Here is a 13,807-nt window from a genome sequence, read left to right on the forward strand (position 1 = left end):
TGCAACTGACAGGATCTCATTCTTTTTTACAGCTGAATAGTACTCCATCACGTATATGTAACATTTTCTTTCTTCATTCATCTGTTAATAGACACTTAGGTTGCTTACAAATCTTGGCTATTGTGAATAGTGCTGCAATAAACATGGGAGAGCAGATATATCTTCAATACACTGATTTCCTTTCTTTTGGGCATATACCTAGGAATGGAGTTGCTGGACCATATGGTAGCTCTATTTTTACTTTCTGAGGAACTTCCAAACTATTCTCCATGGTGGTTGTACTAATTTACATTCCAACCAACAGTGTATGAGGGTTCCCTTTTCTCCACATCCTTGCTAGCATTTATTATTGTCTGTCTTTTTGATAAAAGCATTTTAACTGAGGTGAGATGATATCTCCTTGTAGTTTTTGATTTGCATTTCTCTGATTATCAGTGATGTTGAGAACCTTTTCATATACCTGTTTTCCATTTGTATGTCTTCTTTTAAGAAATGTCTTACAGGTCTTTTGCCAAATTTTTAATCAGATTATTCGATTAGTTTCCTATAGAGTTGTTTGAGCTCTTTATATACCCTAGTTATTAATCCCTTGTCAGATTGATAGTTTGCAAATATTTTTTCCCATTCTCTGCGCTGTCTTTTCACTTTGTTGATCGTTTTGTTTGCTGTACAGAATCTTTTTAATTTGATGTGATCCTATATGTTCATTTTTTTCTTTAGTTGCCTATGCTTGTGGGGTATTACTCAAGAATGCTTTGCCCAGTTCAATGTCCTGGAGAGTTTCCTCAATGTGTTCTGGTAGTAATCTCATAATTTAGTGCCTTAGATTTAACCCTTTAATCTTTTTTATTTCATTTTTGTATATAGTGAGAGACAGTGATCTAGTTTCATTTTTCTGCATATGGATATCCAATTTTTCCAGCATCATTTATTAAAGAGACTATCCTTTCCCCAATGTATGTTGGCATCTTTGTTATAAATTACTTCACTATAGAGGTATGCATTTATTTCTGGGTTCTCTACTCTGTTCCACTGGTCTATGTGTCTGTTTTTATGCCAGTATCATGCCATTCTGGTTACTATAGCTCTGTAGTGTAATTTAAAGTCAGGAAATATAGATGCCTCTAGTTTTGTTCTTCTTCCTTAAGATAGATTGGGCTATCTATGATCTTTCATGGTTCTCTATACATTTCAGGACTTTTTCTATTTCTGTTATGAATCATTGGAATTTTTATTGGAATTGCATAGCTTTGGGTAGTATAAACATTGTAACAATACTGATTCTTCTAATTCATGAACATGGATGATTTCCCCATTTTTTTGGTCTTCTCTTCAATTTGTTCATCGGTGTTTTACAGCTTTCATTATAGAGATCTTTCACATCTTGATTCCTAGGTATTTAATTTTATCTGTGGCTATCGTAAATGGGATTACATTTTAAAATTTCTTCTTCAGGTTGCTCACTGTTGGCATAGAAAAATGCTACTGATTTTTGTATGTTGATTTTGTATCCAGCAACTTTGCTGAATTTGTTTATCAGTTCTAATATTTTTTTGGTAAGTTATTAGGTTTTTCTTATAAGAGCACATCATCTGCAAACAAGAATAATTTGACTTCGTCCATTACAATTTTGATGCCCTTTATTTATTTCTCTTGTCTGATTGCTTTAACTAAAACTTTCTATACTATGTTAAATAACAATGGTGAAAATGGACATCCTTGTCATGTTCCAGATCTTAGGGGAAAGGCTTTCAGTTTTTCCTCATTCAGTATGATTCAGGCTGTAGGTCTGTCAAATATGGCTTTTATTATGTTGAGGTAGGTTTCTTCTATGCCCAGTTTTATAAGGGATCTTTTCATAAAGTGATATTGAATTTTATCAAATACTTTTTTCAGCATCAATTGAAATGATCATATGGTTTTTATCCTTCATTCTGTTGATATGATGTATCACATTAATTGATTGGCCTGTGTTGAACCATGCTTGCATTCCAGGGAAAAATCCCACTTGGTAATGATGAATGATCTTTTCAATGTATTGTTGAATTTGGATTGCTAGTATTTTGCTGAAGATTTTTACACTAATATTCATCAGTAATATTGGCCTCCAGGTGTTATTGTTGTTTTGATTTTTCTTTGTCTCATTTTGGTGTCAGAGTAATACTGGCCTTGTAAGATGAATTTGGAAGTAGTCCCTCCTCCTAGTTCTTTAAATGTTTGGTAGAATTCAGCAGTGAAGCCATCAGGTCCCAGGCTTTTCTTTTCTGGGAGACTCTTTATTATGGCTTCAATTTCATTATTTGTTACTAGTCTGTTTAGGTTTTGAATTTCTTCATGGTTTAATCTTGGCAGGTTGTATGTGTCTAGGGATTTGTTTATTTAATCTAGATTTTCCAACTTATTGTCATATAGTTGCTCATAGTAGCCATTAGTGATTCTTTGAATTTCATCAGTGTCAGTTATAATGTCTCCTTTTTAATCTCCAATTTTATTTATTTGTGTCTTCTTTTTCTTAGTCTGACTAAAGATTTTTCAATTTTGTTTGTCTTTTCAAAAAGAACAAATTTTTGTTTTGTTAATTTTTAGATATTTTTCATTTCAAATTTATTTATGTTCTGATCTTTATTATTTATTTTTTTCTACTAAGTTTGGGGTTGATTAACTCATGATTTTCTCTTTCTCTAAGAAGCATTGTCTGGTTGTTTATTTGAAGTTTTTCTTCTTTTCTGATGTATGCACTTATAGCTATAAACTTTTCTCTTAGTATTGCTTTCACTTTATCCCATAGTTTTTGGTAGATTATATTACCATTATTATTTGTTTCAAGAAATTTTTTGATTTTCTTCTTAATTCCTTCATTGATTGGTCATTCTGAAGCATATTGTTTAATATCCATGTGTATGCATTGTTTCCAGAATTACTCTTGTTAATTGATTTCTAAGACTCTCATATCCATCACAGCTGAAAATATTCTGAGTCTCACCCAAAGCCAAGTAGTCTCGGAGTCTCACCCAAGGCCCATGGCACAATACCTGGGTGTCACTGCTGTTTATTCTCTGAATTACCAGGGCCTAAGAGCTCTCTAGGCAACAGGTAATGAATCCTGTTAGGACTGCGTCTTTCCCTTCAAGGGAATGGGTTCCTCTGGCCCAGAATGTGTCTAAAAATATCATCTGGGAGCCAGGACTTAGAAAAAGGACCTTATGACTCTGACCGGTGCCGTATCCTGCTGTGGCTGAGCTGGTATCCAAAATGCAAGCCAAAGCCCTATTTACTCTTCCTTCTCCTCTGCTCAAGTGGAAGAAATGAGTTTTTCTTAGAGCTACAAGCTGTGCAGCGGGATTAGGGTGTCAGCGGGGGGAGGGCACAAGTACTCTCTGAGCTGCCCCCGGTGGTATTTCAGTAGATCACATGCCTCTGAAGTCTACTGGCTGTGAGCATTGTTCAGCCCTGGGACTCGTCTATGAGTAGCAGTCCTTGCGGTCTAGACTGCTCTTCAATCATTTAGCTCCCCAGTGGCACTTTAGCCCATGGTGATATGGGTTGCTGGAACTCAAATTTTGACCACTGGGATGAGTGATTCCCCTTTGGCTAGGGCTGGTTTAAATGCTCCCTGTGTGGGCAGACATCAGCTGAGTTCAGCCTGGTTTTGCTTTCTGCTATGACAGGGCAGCACTGAGTTCAAATCTCACAATCCCTGTGTTCTCCCTCTCCCAAGAGCATAGATTCTCTCTCTGCACCACACAGCTGCTGCTAGGGGTTAGGGGAGAAATGTCATTGGTGACTCAAGACTGTCTGTCCTACCCTCTTCCACTACCTCTTTCTGTGATGTCAAGTTAAAACCAGGTACTGCGAATGCTCACCTGATTTTTGTTTCTTATGAAGGTGCTTTTTTATGTGTAGATAGTTGTTAAATTGGTGTTCTTCGGTGGGAATTGGGGAGTGCAGGGACAGTAAAGCATTTGAAAGTTTGGCCATCTTGTATCCCTTTACTGAAATTTAAAAAAGAATTAATTCTAATTCTACGAAATTTCTTTAGAAAATAAAAGAGGAAGAAACTGTTCTATTACATTTTGTAAAGTTTTGTTTTGATAACAAAACCAGATAAAGAGAGCATAGCAAAAGAAAACCAAAAATTAATACCATACACAAATATTTATAGCAACTTTATTTCTAGTAGGCAAAAACTGCAAAAAATCTACATGTCCTTCAACAGGTGAATCATTTAAATCAACTGTAGTGTATCCACATAATGGAAGACTACTCAGCAACAACAGAAATGTATACACATATACACAACTACCTGAATGAATCTCCAGAGCTTTGTGTTAAGCATTGTGTTAAAAAAAAAAAAAAAAAAGCAGACACAAACGGTATGATTCCATTTAAATAACATTCTTGACATGACAAAACTATAGAAATCAACAACAGATTAATGGTGTCCCAGTTACAAAGAGGATGAAAGGGAAGTGGGTGTGGCATCGAAAGGGCAGCATGAGAGAGCCTGTGGTGATGAAGCTGTTCTGCATCTGGACTTATCAATGTCACTATCCTGGTCATGATGTTACACTGGCTTTGAAAGTGTTATTGCAGAAAAATAAGTAAAGGGTACACAGGATCTCTATTCTTACTTCTTACAAGTAAGTGTGAATCTATACTTACGTAAAATAAGAAGTTGATTTAAAAAATTAATCTCTCTCCCCGCAAAAAGACACTGCAAGTTTAAACCCATTTGTGTTTTAGAATTTGAAATGACTAAATGAAATAAAAAAAACTGAGAATGATAAAAAGGAATATTAAAGAATATTGCATGTATACAATTTTTAAAAAGCACTGATAAATACTTCAGCTCAAGTCAACTATTTTGCAATGATTTTGTGAATGTGGACAGTTACGGGGTAAAAGAAATGTGCATTTGTTTTAATTGGGGGTGACGACTTAAAACTGTCAACTCTAAATTTCTTTTAAAACCTATATTTCAGGCTGTAGATTAGATAACCAGCTGAGCAGATGACTCATGATAGCAAATAAATATCAAACAGCTCAGGTATAATCAAGTGTTAAATACATTTATGGGGACTTTCCTAGGCAGATGTCACTGTGTACATGAGTGTATGAGCACATAATTTGCATTTCACTTAATATATAAAACTTTTATTATCAAAATGCCCCATCTCTTTTAAAATAAAAGACATAGTTTATGTCATAAAAGGCAGCTCTAAAATCCTATAACTGAATTTATCAAGCAATGTTGAGTATAGGTAAGGAATAGTAGAAAGAAATATAGTAGTATCATTCTAGGGGGAAAAAAACACCTTTCTAATTTAGCGAGGAGCAAAAACAGATAAACCACACAAAGAGGGCAACTTTACTTCAAATTTTAATTTTTCTTAGTCCAAAAGGGAATCCACAAAGATTTAGTTCTGATAAACCCTGTGGAGAAACAAAAAGGTGTTTTTAATGACATGAAAAGAGATATAGAAGAGTCACCAGAGCTAGAAATTCTTTTTAAAAAATCAGGAATTTAAAAGGGGCACAAACATAAAGCAAATAGTTAAAGACTTTGGTGCCATGGCCAGAAAAAGCAAAGAACAAGAAAACCAACAGCCTTCTCATCCTCTAAAAGAGAGGGCACCTAAGAGCAACACTTCAGACACTTTAACTCCTACCCACTTTGAAAACAAAAAGAAAAACAGATTTAAAAGAGAAAAAGGTAATAACAAATATATAAATCTTACCTTAAATCATATTCTATTTGACATTTGGAGATATGAATTACTATAAAATGTTGTAAACAGTAATGTACACTAGAGGCACACTTTTCTATGAAAAGCTGTATATGTGATTTTATATAATTATTTTCATTAAAAATCCCTTCTTTTCTTTAGGAAAAGAAGATTAGCTGCATCATGTGCTAAGAAAATCTACTACTCAATTTTAGAAAAAGTTCTTTCCATTGATAAAACCTTGTTGTCAACAATGCATTTCATAATCACCACCTGAATTAGATACATAGTTTCAGTGGGAATTAATCAAAGTTTATAGCTATACATGCTTTACAAATTGAAATGTTTAGTGAATTCTTAGTAACGTGTCACAACTTCTGTTTAATACAGTCCTCTCCCCAGATGCATATTTATATTTTGTTTTTTCTCCTCTCTCTTATGAGAAGTAAAGAGAAAGCAATAAAATTGTGCATTTCGTTCATCATATTACTGACCTGCGAATACCTGCAAATAAACTGTAATTATGGTATTTATACATATCTAGGTTAAAATGGAACCAGGCCCAAAACATTCCTGCTCAACTTTTCATTAAAATACCCATGAAAATATGAAAGAAACTGACAATTAAATCAGACAGTCAACATAAGAGAGCCTGAGATGTCAAAAGTCTAGTTGGCATGTGCATTATTTGCAAAGTTGATTAAAATGGCTTTATCAACATGGATTACCCTATGAATCCAAGCAGTGCCATTCTCTTCAAAAGAATTGGAGAAAACCATTTTGAAGTGCCTCCAGATTGTTGAAAGAACTGAAAACTGAGTCTATCTAGCTGGATTAGAAAATCCAATAGCTGAATCAGAAGATCCAGCCTCAATTCAGGAGACTTGCCTGGGAGGAATGCCAACCAGCCATTGTAAATTACACCAACTTGAAAATTTTGGTTTGAATCTGAGAGGGAAAATCTTTTATCACAAGTATATATTAAACGAATCTAGATTATTCCACCCTGTCCATTGTAAAATCTAGAAATAAATATAGCTCTCCCCTTTTAATATGAATAAACAGAAAAGGGATTCATTCTGTAAACACACAAGGCAAAGGAACCATTATTTTAAAGATTAAGAGAATGTTTCTAATTCTAATTTTATCTTTAAAAAGGCAAACATTTGGCTGGGCACGATGGCTCATGCCTGTAATTCGAGCACTTTGGAAGGCTGAGGTGGGTGGATCACCTGAGGTCAGGAGTTTGAGACCAACCTGACCAACATGAAGAAACCCTGTCTGTACTAAAAATACAAAATAGCTGAGCATGGTGGTGCATGCCTGTAATCCCAGCTACTCAGGAGGCTGAGGCAGGAGAATCACTTGAACCCCAGAGGTGGAGGTTGCGGTGAGCCAAGATAGTGCCATTACACTGCAGCCTGGCAACAAGAGCAAAACTCTGTCTCAAAAAACAAACGAAAAAAGACAAACATTTTAGAAGAAATTTGATTAATGTTGCTCAAACTCATATATGAGTTTTGTCCAAAACATATATGTCCAAAGCTCATATGGACTATGTACAAGAAAAGCAAGAAACCATAAATTAAAAAAAAAATTGCATGAAAAAAGATTCTAAATGACCTGACTGAAATACTAAAATAATGCAGATTTTAAAAGATAACAACAAAAAAGATAATTAAGACACAGAGACTTTGCTTCATACATTTTTTGAGACAACTGGAAACATTTGATTCTGTATTGGGTTTTGGGGGATATTAGGGAATAATTATTAATATATATTAATAAGGAATAATTATGAACATACACATTTTTTATATTTTTAAGTGATGTATGACAAAATATGGAGAAATAAAATTACATGATGCTTGCGATTTGTTTAAAATACTTCAGCAAATACATGAATATTAGAGAATGAATACATGATTTGAATGTGGTAAAATCTAAATAGTTACAGAGGAGTTGTTTGGTTGTGTCAGTTGCTTTTCTACAAAAGGCTGATGTTGTAAAGTTGAAGGATAGAGGTTTCTTGGGGAAATCCTACAAAAGATGAAGGGGAAGGGAGCAGGAATTAGTCAGGGAAAGTCCTCAGGCCATGAAGCACATTCAACACCTATGAAAGAACAGGAAGGAGGAAGCAGAACTGAAGAGCAGAGCTTCAGATGGGATGTGAGTCGGTCAGTGTCAGCCAACCCACCAAGCAAGCACCCATCAGAGGAGTCCCCGATTGGGTAGAAATGGTCAGGCCTTCATGTCCCAGCTGTGATCCCACACTGGCTGCAGGCTGTCCTGGAGAGAGATCTTGGCATGAATGGGCAGATCCCCAAGTGTTGCATCTGGAGGCTTTCAGCTAAGTGAACTCCTCACAGCTGAAGTGCAAGGCCGTCTGACAAGACATCCAAGCAGTTCACCTCCATGGCCACATATCCAGTGTACCTGATTTACTATGTTATCCAATTATTTTTATATCTTGAAAATTTTCATTTACATTTAAAAAAAACAATAGCAGAATTAAAATAGATGTGGGAGGCAAGGAATCATAGAATTGACACCACAGACAATCAAATCAGTCAGAAGATCAACATGGAATATTCACCTAGGATACAGAAGAAAAAAAGATACAGAAGAAACTGCTGAGAGAAAATACTTGCACAGGGACAGAGAACCATTAGAGAAAGAATATATCCAATAGATAGAAAAATGTTGATCATTTATGTTCACAGAATTCAGATCTCATTGGAAAAATTTAGAAGCCAGAGAGTGATCTGAACCCTAAGAAGAGTGACAAGAAAGGTATATTCAATATGTAGCTCAACGTGCATTTTAGCTCATTTATTTCTTTAAAATTATCTTTCCTTTCTCATAATTCACTATGTAGTAGAATAAATTTAGTCCAGTTTGGTTAAAAAAAAAAAAAAAAAAAAGCTAATCTGATTTACTAATTTGAACAGTCTTTTTAAAGTTTAACTCAAGTTCTTTTGAAGCAGATTCTTTTCAGAGCCCTCCCCTTCCTGTCCCTCCCTCCGCTAGCTCAAGAGGAATTCCTCTATTCCCACAGCTGAGAAAGACTTCTTAGATCCACATTGTCCCTGTCATTCCTGTGGGCTCTGGAGTGATAGCTTTTGTCTGCTTGGTTGGTTGCTTTCATCAGTCTAGTAACTGGCTGAAGTTGGGACCAGCAAACTCTTGGTTAGAGTTAATCTGATCCAGGACGGTTGGTAATCGCTGGCTCCCTGTGTCTCACCTTAGCCAAGGAAATCTCCAGAATTCTCCAGCCTGCTGCTAGGGCCCTTCTTCAAGTTCCTGTTTCCCCTTGCCCCTTGCCACAGCAGGCCCCAAAGTCTCAACTCAGTTACATTCTGACTCCCCCTGCCCAGGACCCTGTGAGCAGTCGGATTTTACTCACTCTAACTGGGAACTCTGGCTGCCTGCCCAAATTGTGGTATTGAATTCCTTGTGATGTGGAGGTGTCTAATTTGGAATGATTGTCTGTGAGGCAATGTCCTGCCAGAGTCTCCAGGAATGCCCCCTGTCCTCTGCATGCTCCTCAACCTGCCCCCCACACTCTCTTTGGTCAGTCCCCATATGTCTCCCTCCTTACTTCCCTTTCTCTTGGCACATAGGAATCCTAAGAGCATCACACTGGGCAACTTAACGGAACCGAAATAAGGCTCTTCTCAGGTTTCCTCACCACAGAAATAGAGTAATTTTGATAGAGAATTAGATACTAAGTCAAGCTATGACATACATGCAAAAACAACGTAAACATGCTCAGATAAGAAGACAGAAAATTAATCCCCATCAGACAACCATACAAAGAAATAAGCCGATGCATCAAAAAAAAAAGCCTATAAATCAAGAATGGCAAAATCAGATTATATAAAGTGATCAATGGAATGAATTAAATACATATGATAAATTATAAATGGTACTGCAAATACATAACATGATAGAACACGTACGTCATAGTCTAGCTTTTCTAAATAAAATATATTAGATTGCATAATAATGTGATGAAACTATAATCCCAGATAAAATGGAAAAAGTTAGTGAAGCAGATTGGGGGGTGAGGCAGGACATGAGCCAATTTGCCTTATAACCGAGGAGAAAAGAAGTTTTATTATTATGTCAAGAAATTAAGGCAACCTTCACATTTTCAAAAAAGAAATCAGATTAAGAAGAACTATAATGCTGTATAAGGCAGTTAGTTAAAGGTTCTGAAAACACAGAGAGAAGGCAAAGACAAACAGAAATAGAAAGGCTTTCTGATTATACAAGGAAAATCCAATGTTACAGAGCTTTGGTTGGGGAGAGAAGAGGGTTGTTGGAAAGGAAATCATTACAAAAAGAAAAATAAATAAAAAATACCAAAATTTTCTGTCTCTGCTCGAGGTAGGAAGTAGAGTCATCATACATTTGATTCTGCAGACAGCCTTTTCTTCATCATACTAGTGTAAATACTTTTATTAATTTCAACAATACAATGATATACATCTGGAGAATGAGAGCAAAGAGCAGAGTGTAAGAATGAACTATCACAGCTAATTCCTCAGCTATGCTAAGTGCATGTGAATTGGTAACAGCCAAAACATGGAAACCATTGTGTTATTTATGTTACTTTTATATTTTCTATGCATATTTATTTTATATTTAAATATATTTATATTATAGGTAAAATTTATATTAATTACAAGTTTTTTAATGTGAAAACAAGAGACATACTGGAAGGAGAATAATTTCTGTTAAGGAAAGAGTTTGAATAGAGGTAGTTAGAGGATGAGACTACATTTTTTATTTTCTTTTCAGTTATCTTTGTGTTGTGTTAACATGAGCATGATTAAAAGCTTTGAAAATTTTAAGAAAAAAAGTATTGATTGATTATACAAATAGAGACCATCGAGGAGAGACACAATTGATTACAAGCAAATAAGTATTCTTAAATTCTTTCCTCTTTAAGCAAAAATGGAAGAGGAAAAGATGAATAATAAACACAATTCAAAAGTCTATAAAGTGGCAAATGACTAAAAAAATTAACCCTAAGAAAAATTGAAGGGCACAATAAATACAGCATAAATTAGAAAAAAAAAATTTTAAATCAATCAATCAATTATCCCTTGAAGAAATCCAATAATATTTAATTTCTCAAAAATCTAATTGTCAAAAATGGAGAAACAAGTCAAAGAAATAGAAAAGAGAAAGACTATAACAAATAATAGAAGCTTAATGTAATTTGCCAAAAATAATTGTTACATTGGATGTTAATAATTTAAAATATCAACGAATGCTCATTTAAAAAATCTGAAATGATCCAAAATAATTCAAGAGGTTGCTTAACCAATAATCATGAAGGAAACTGGAAGTTTTTAAAAAAAAAATCTTCCTAAATGATTTCAAATGGCTATAGCTTGTCTTTCTCATTTTCCAAAAAATATATCATTCCTTAGTTATATAATCTATTTCAGAATTTAAAAAAACAATTATTTTTATAAATGAAGAATTTTCCTGATAACAAAAATGACCAAAATGGCATACAACACACACAATCAATTGTATACAAATCATACCTATGAAAAACCTGAGTAAAATATTGCCAAATCAATACAAAAAATGTATTAAGAGAATAATCCACCACAATCAGTCTCATGATGTATCCTAGGATTGCAAGAATAGACCAAAACTGTTATTTTTCTATTCTATCTGTAGGGAAACATAATAGATTTTATATAGATGTTAAAATCTTATACCTTTCTTGATTTCAGAATCTGTAGAATTATAAAAGAATAATTAATGTCTGTTAAGATACCTATTTGAAGTACACCAACACTATCACCATAAGCAGTAATATCTGAAAGGCATTTTTAATTGTCAGGAAGAAAACAAATAAGTAGCTCTCACCACGTTTATTTATCATTTCTTTAAATATTCTGGAGTATAGGCAATGTCAATAGGCAGGATGAAGTAAGAAAATATTGAAAACAAGAAAAAATATTTCCGTAAAAATACAATTATCTACCTAAAAATGTTTAAGGATAAAATATTTCATTCAACAAATACTTATTGCACCTGCACTGTGTTTCAATGTTATGATGAGTACTGGAACACTACGTTTAATAGAACAACTGAATTTACAGGGCTTAAAATTTAATAGAAAAGCCTTTGGCCTACTTTCTCCTTTAAAACGCCCTGAATAACAGAGAAAAGAGAATGTATCACTCTTGAGAAACTCAGGGAATTATGTTAACTGGTGTACTAAAATACGAGTTTAGGTATATAATACAGTCCTCATTAGCAGCATTATAGCTTCTTGGAAAGTGTGACTTATAGTGAAAGAATGTACAGCCAGTCCCCTACTGCTTGTTTAACATCATTTCTTTATAATGTTGATAAAAAACATGGGTTTCTTTATATGTTTCACTTGAAGTCACAGTTTCCAAGAACCTATTAATGTAAGAACTTACTATACATCCATGCTTATCTTAATATAAACCAAATGTTTCCTAAAATTGAGTAAAATTGATGTTCCAAGAAAGACTTTGTTTAGCCCATGATTTTGTATTAACCCCTGAGAGGTTGCCAAACACTGTATTCCTATGAATAAGTGAACCCCTCCTTGAGAATTATGAATTTAATAAAATCAAGGCAGTAAGTGTTAGAAAAATAAGGAAATGTTCAACAGGGTGTTCCAATACAAATAAAATTATTCAGCCCAAGTTTTTTTAGATACCATTAATAAATAATCAATTAAAAATAAAACAAAAAATAGATTTACCACAGTAGTATAAAATACATGAAACATTAGCAAAGTAATTTAACATAAATTAAGAATCATACATCTGGCCGGGCGCGGTGGCTCAAGCCTGTAATCCCAGCACTTTGGGAGGCCGAGGCGGGTGGATCACGAAGTCAAGAGATCGAGACCATCCTGGTCAACATAGTGAAACCCCGTCTCTACTAAAAATACAAAAAATTAGCTGGGCGTGGTGGCGCGTGCCTGTAATCCCAGCTACTCAGGAGGCTGAGGCAGGAAAATTGCCTGAGCCCAGGAGGCGGAGGTTGCGGTGAGCTGAGATCGCGCCATTGCACTCCAGCCTGGGTAACAAGAGCGAAACTCCGTCTCAAAAAAAAAAAAAAAAAAAGAATCATACATCTAGAAAAGTCTTAAGTAAATGAAAAGCTAAGTTAATACTTAGGAATACACTATTATAAAGACATCCATACTTCCCAAATTAATTTATGGAAGGAATATAATTTCAAAGTGCCTCATCTCTTTTTGTAAGAATTTGAACAAATGAAACTAAATATCAAATAAAAAAACAGAAGATTTTTATAAGGAAAGTAATAAAATCAACTTGCCTTGCCCAATATAAAAATATGTTATACAGCTACACTGAACATAAAAGCATGGCACATATTTAAAAATTGACAACAGGAATATCACATAGTTTTATATAACTGAGAAGAGACACAGGCTTTTGTCACGATGAAACACTGTTTAATATCTGAAATAAAAATGCTAAGTTTATTGCTTCAAGGAAGCTTCATGTTGGTCAGTTAGAGATTCCAAGTAGAGACCAATGCTAATCTTATACAGAGCTCTGGGAAGCAAGGAGTTCAGAGGTGCATAGACTTCCAGATGCATACATTAATTGATTTCATCAGTAGAATCCCAAGCAAGATGTTTGCTGATTGGTGGGCATATGAATGCGTGTCTTTTGACAAAGGCATTGAGTAAATCTCTGATTGGCTAACTTTTAAAATCAAGGTGCTGACACTGATTGACTGGCTTACAAAACTTGTTCAGTAAAGTTGCTATTGATCAATTGAACAGCTTTAAAACTGGTTTTAGTGACTACTTGTTGCCAAGGCTACAGAACCATCAGTCTTTTCCTAATTTTGCAGAACCGTTTTATTTTGTTTTCCTTTCAGTCCTCATTCAGCCAAAGCTGCAGGAGACATTAGGATTGTTCAGATCTTCACAACAGGTACTCATTCTTCTTGCAGATAAAGCTTTGATTATTATGGACATCTGATTTTTAGTTTGAGAGGTGATCAGCATGAATTTTATCCTGCTTTTCCTTTAA

The 13,807-nt window shown here is 34.6% G+C and overlaps 1 long non-coding RNA gene across 5 annotated transcripts in view; it reads left to right on the top strand.

The window, feature by feature from the left end:
• LOC141581431 (uncharacterized) overlaps positions 1–13,807 on the top strand; it is a 263,107-nt gene that overhangs the window by 227,949 nt on the left and 21,351 nt on the right. For all 5 annotated transcript variants that reach the window (XR_012514030.1, XR_012514029.1, XR_012514026.1 and 2 more), the window contains one exon: positions 13,653–13,708. This is a non-coding gene — a long non-coding RNA (uncharacterized LOC141581431). The remainder of the gene's footprint in view (positions 1–13,652; positions 13,709–13,807) is intronic.

The sequence above is a fragment of the Saimiri boliviensis genome, chromosome 15 (genome assembly GCF_048565385.1).
Source record: "Saimiri boliviensis isolate mSaiBol1 chromosome 15, mSaiBol1.pri, whole genome shotgun sequence".
Taxonomy (NCBI): domain Eukaryota; kingdom Metazoa; phylum Chordata; class Mammalia; order Primates; family Cebidae; genus Saimiri; species Saimiri boliviensis.